The following is a 6,000-nucleotide window of genomic DNA, read 5'->3' as shown; positions in this document are numbered from 1 at the left end:
GAGTGTGCATTTTACAGATAGCTTTTTAGATCACTTGTAAATGCCCTGCAATATTTTTAAGTGAACGACGTTTAACAGCGCTAAAATGCATCCAAAGTATGCATTTGACGCTTTTATTAGCAGACCATTCTTGCAATTAAAGGCACGATGAATTGGTTTAATAATAGCACTGTAACGCGATTATAACAATTCAGTGTTAAGTCTTGTGGGTAGTCACGAATTTCCAAATTAGGTTTCTTTTGGCATCGAAAACAGAGTACTATTTTCGTGGGTTTCATACTAGTTTAAAAGCATCATGAAAGATCAAAAATGATCTTCAGAACTTAATATTTGAATACCTTCGCAGTTTTTATTCTCATGGCGCCTCACTCGATATTACCCTTGGGGCGATGCATTTACTCCAACCTCTGAAACCCATACGTGCGTGCACGTTCTTCTGGTATGTTATGCTCAAATCTGCTGAATATTTAAAGGCAGGGTAAAAGCTCCGTCATGTTGGCCCCATTACAGACAGCACAAACGATGAAACCCACATCATTTGTTAGTGCTACGTTTGTGCCGGTTTGAGCCGTTGAAAGTAGCGTTTGTGTTGCTTTCATTCCCGAGATATAGCGCTTTGTTTTTCCGGTGATCACGAGACCATGCACGGAATAATACTAAGACATGACGCATGCCAACAAGTTAACCATCTATGACATAAACCTGTGGTTGTAATGTATGTAAAATCACCGTGATTGTATTATCTGTGGTTTTTATTTTCGAAGGCACGTTTTCCTTTTCTTTCCTTACCGTGACACGCCGTTGCCAAACGCTTAACTGTGGGATGCCATCGCGACAAGACCTCTGCAGCATGTTATGATAAGGACCCCATGAATATCGCATGTATATCGCGGCAGTGTATATCACGACTGGCGACTTGCTTCCATGCCACCCTGGCACTGCTGTCGCAACAAAAATCTTATATCAGGACATGATATACCCAGATAGGACGTGTCACGATATATGGACTTTGTATTGCGACATGAGGTCCGCATTTCCTGTCAGGGTATGTCATATCACGATATGCGGGCTTCATGTCGCGACATGGGGGTGGGGCATTTTTGCCCGGGTATGTCATATCGCGATATAAGGGCTTCATGTCGCGACATGGGCGAGACAATTTTTGTCATATCGCGATATGCGGGCTTCATGTCGCGACATGGGGGCGGGGCATTTTTGCCGGGGTATGTCATATCGCGATATACGGGCTTCATGTCGCGACATGAGCGTGACAATTTTTGTCATATCGCGATATGCGGGCTTCATGTCGCGACATGGGGGCTGGGCATTTTTGCCGGGGTATGTCATATCGCGATATACGGGCTTCATGTCGCGACATGGGCGTGACAGTTTTTGGCATATCGCGATATATGGACTCCATGTCAGGACATGGGGGGTGGGCATGTCATATCGTTATATATGGACTCAATGTCGCGGCAGTGGCGCCATGACAGTGATGCCCCAGTCGCAATGGGTATCGCGATGTGATCGTGATGCGCGCACGTCTATCATGACATGCTATCGAAGTCGTGAACGCGCTGTGTTTTCAGTTTTGACCTCAGTGAGACTCTCTTAGATTGATCAGTAATTGGAAACCAATGGATGTGTTACTGTATATCCAGCGTGCTCATACAGCACACACGGTACACACAGAACTTCCGCTGTGGCGCTTTACCCAATCAGAGTGTCGATTCTCACTCTTCACCCAATCGCGGCTCGGATTGTTCGGGGGTTTAGCCAATCACGGGGCTGAGAGCTGTTCGAGCTAGCAGCGCCTGCTGGATCGGTTTGTTTAGTGTCAGTGAGAATCTATTTTTAAAGTGCTTTACTTCTTTGTAAAATAACTACATCGGCTTATCTTTTTAACGCCTTTATTGATTCAGAATGTCCCGTACTCTTCGAAATAAATTATTTTTGTATTTGCAATTTAACTGTCTCCGCTGCTTTCTGTAATGAATACATGGTATTTTAACCATTTTAATCGTATATTTAAGGTAGGGGAATCACCTTCTGCTTTGTACTTCAAAAATGAATAGAAATAAAAAGTCTATGATCATTACATTATCGTGCTCGTGCTTTCAATTTTATTTTTTATTGTTAAATTATATCGATCTTGAAACTAATGCCTAAAAATGTGAATATAAGCTATCGTGTTGTACCTGCGGTAATTTGGAAACCGGTGTCTCTTCACCAATGAAAGGAGTACACAAGCAATACATTTTCGAGAACATGGTTAAAAATTAAAAGAAAACACCTAACCCAATTAACTAACATAGTAACTCCTCCCTAAATATAAGACTGTTTATTCGTATAAAGGCTGCAAAGTCTGATCAAAAGATCACAACTGAAAGATCTGGTGGTCGTGAATGTGCTGTTTTGAACGTCACAGAGTGACGTCACAGCCAGGAAAAGAAGGCGCTATATTGAAATATATTGAAACATCGACCACACAGACTCGGAAAACAAATTGTCCCCATTGTTTTAATCACAATCAGTACCGAGACGGGCGGGTGGGCAACTTCATGGAGCAGGACAAGCAAACATGTCTGGGTCATTACATTGCAGACTGCAGAAGACTCGACTTCACCTGAGGATCTAACACAGGCACCCACACCTGTGTCTTCAGAGGGCAGGTGTGTCCTCACGCTGTATTCTACACCGAGGACTGGCCGGAAACACAAACATACTGTGAGCTCACCGCTTCATGTTTGCGCATAAGACCCCTGTAAATACAAACACATGGATAATGACAGTTTATTAAATAATTCAGATATGATATATGTTCACTTCTGTTGTGTGAAAATAATAAAAAAGAGTTTTTCAATACATATTGAGACGGTGGACTTTCCAGTGTTGCTTCTCGGATGTGTTATTTACTACCCGCGACAACCTTGTACGTACAGTAGAGCCCCTTAAAAACACCCTGGCTCTTTTTCACGTAAACGAATGTGCTTTGCATAAAACGTCCAACAGTGGTCTTGTTGATCGTGAAGTTGCAGAGGTAGGCACGGGTAGTTTTTTTTTGTGCGTGTCCGCCGTGGCACAGTAGCCCTCGGCAGCCTAGGCAATTGTTGCTGAACCTGTGTGAGAGAGAGAATATATATGTAGGGTTACGCAAATGATGTTTTTTAGATTATACCGCTCGAGGATTGCATTATAAATTGCAGGGGTGCCCCTATGCTGGCAGGACGGTCAGTTAGAGCCCAGGCCACCCATTTTTGCACAGGCCCACCCAAAAATCAATTTCTGGCTACGCCCCTGGTTTGTGGTATTTAAGATGTTTTTTTTTTTGTCTAATTGCATACATTTTGCGAGATGTGTTATTTTTGCTAAATTGCCATTCTCCTGTGATCAATAATCATAAACGCTTTAGAGATTATTTTGTGTTCTTCTTTCTGGTTTGGAGGAATAAAGGGATCCCCATTCTAGCATTTATAATGTTTGTTTTAGGACTTTAGCAATTGTCCTTCCTCTTCTGTTTAATTTATGTCTCCATACTTCGCTGAGTATCTACAGCATCTCCTGGAGGGCGAGGTAATCCATACACACAAAGGATAGTCTGTAGGGATTGAGGTCCTCTGTTGTTTTCTTCTGGAATATATCTACAAAAACTTTATCAGCTGTGATAACATGGAGGTGTGATTTTAATATTACAGATTACAGAATTCAGCTTCTAAAAGTCCTGAAATGATTCATTTTCATGATTTTCACAGAGTATTCGTGACACCTTGTAGTTGTTATCATATGAGAATTGTCCATGGGGCACTGTAGACAAAGGTTTTAAGAGTTTCTGGAGGGAAGCTGAGTTTCAGAGGTAGATTTTTTGTTGTTTGCTGTTTCAGACAAGACTGTTTTTAAATGATGACTCCAGCTTTGGTCTTTCCCAACACTGGAAATAGATCTGATTTACTCATTGCACTGTGACTAACAGGATCTTAGCGCTCCACTTTGGACCTGAATTTTCTTCCCCCGCTACCATTGGATGGGAGTCATGTCATCCACTGTCGAATCATGGGGCTGACTTCATTTCTGGGGGTACTGTATGTTTCCATGGATAAAATGTATATATATAAATGTATACCGATTTTTCAAAGACTTTCTAGAGGACTCCAGTCAGTTCTGGATTTACAATGGATGATTATACTGACAATATGCAGTATGTAGTGTCATATTGTAGCAGGGAAGTGCTAGATAGTGCCTGAAGCAGACACTCCTCTATGCTAGGCTGAACAGCAGTAATCAAAGCACTGGCCCATCTTCATTACCTGTGTTTCTTATTTCTTCTGAGCCTTGCTGCTAAATGAGTTTTGCACTACAGAAGAGTTCATTATTTCTCTGCTGCAAAACCATTTATTTGCATCATTCGGAGCACTTGTTCTGAATTTCATACTCAGTCATGCACATTAGGATCTCAACATTCTCAATTTACATGCATTACAATTTAATTCCAGTTTTGGGTTTAATCACTGAACCCAACGTGCCCTGAATGACTCTCTAATTTCTGTGTAAGAAGCTGTGACAGTGTGGCTGACTGCTGCTGCTGGTCTTGAAACACACTCGCTCCCTTTGTGCAATTTCTGAAGGATGAAGGAGTGACGCCAACAACTGTCTTCTTGATTCATGGCAGAATATGAAAATGATTACTCATATGAAGTCAAAGAACTGAAACCATCAGGTAACTAATGTGTTCTTGTCAGTCTACAAGAATGTGATGATTTAGTATTTTTCTTTACCTTAATAACAAATGAACTGTACTACAATCCACTATGGTAAATATATGCCATGTGTACTGTAAGCAAACAGAGTTGTTTTTATTCTATAAATTCCTTAATTCCACCTTTATAACACAGATCTACCATCTTAGCCTTCACTGACAATTCTAAGTGTATATTCTTTTTCCCTCTTTTTAAACAGCCTGTTTGTCACTTTTAGGATTCTGCTTAAATCCTTTGTTCTCATCTTTATTATTACTTATTTGTTAGGCAGATACCCTTTTCCAGGGTGACATATGAAAGATTTACAGTACATTGGTACTTGTGTAAACAGCTATTCTGGAGGTAGAATAAGGTTAAAGTAAATAAATAAAAAAATTAAATTCATACAATACAAATAAGGTTAGAACAAGCTGGAAAAGACATGTACTGCAAGTGCCACACTAACAAAATAAAATGATAAGAACTACTACAGTACACAGATATTATGGACACAGTGCAGCAGTATTAACATTCGTATGTATTCCATGTCCGAGATTTAAAAAAAACACATTGCAATACAGTTTAAGAGCAATTGAATAATGTTGAAAGCAGAGAAGTGATAGGTTCTGTGCAAACAGATTTTGAGCAGACATTGAAATGTGGCCAATGACACAGCAGTTCTGATTTCTGTTGGCCATCTTCATCATCTGCTGCTGGCTGTTACCTCCAAATTCCTGCGTCCACCCCCTCCCCTCTGCTGGCCTGCTACAGATGCCTTCTCTTTGCTTCCTAACCTCTTTTCTACTCCCCCTGCAGAAGAACAATATACCCACTGACATCTTTCCATCAGTTTTCTAACCCTCTTATCCAATTCAGGGTCATGGGGGAGGCAGAGTCCAACCAAGCAATGGGCTCAAGGCCAGATACTCTCTGGATGGGACTCTAGTGCATCACAGGGCAGACACACACTCACACTCACACAAGGGCCAGGGGGCAGTACTCCCAGAAACCAGTTCACCTACCAATATGGTTTTGGACTGTGGGAGGAAACCAGAGCAGCGAGAGGAAACGCAGCGAACACAGGGAGCACAAACAGACTCCACACAGATACAGTAGGTCCAGAATTGAACCCAGGGCCTCCGCGCTGTGAGACAGCAATGATAACCACTGTGGCACTGTGCAATACAAAATTAATTTCAAGGATAATTTCAGACATGAAATGATCATTTCATGGGAGTGAAATGCAGTCCGTTTTTGTTTTTAATTG

Source organism: Lepisosteus oculatus, chromosome 16 (assembly GCF_040954835.1).
Source record: "Lepisosteus oculatus isolate fLepOcu1 chromosome 16, fLepOcu1.hap2, whole genome shotgun sequence".
Classification (NCBI taxonomy): domain Eukaryota; kingdom Metazoa; phylum Chordata; class Actinopteri; order Semionotiformes; family Lepisosteidae; genus Lepisosteus; species Lepisosteus oculatus.
The sequence above is the reverse complement of the archived record's forward strand: the minus strand, read 5'-3'. Positions refer to the sequence as shown.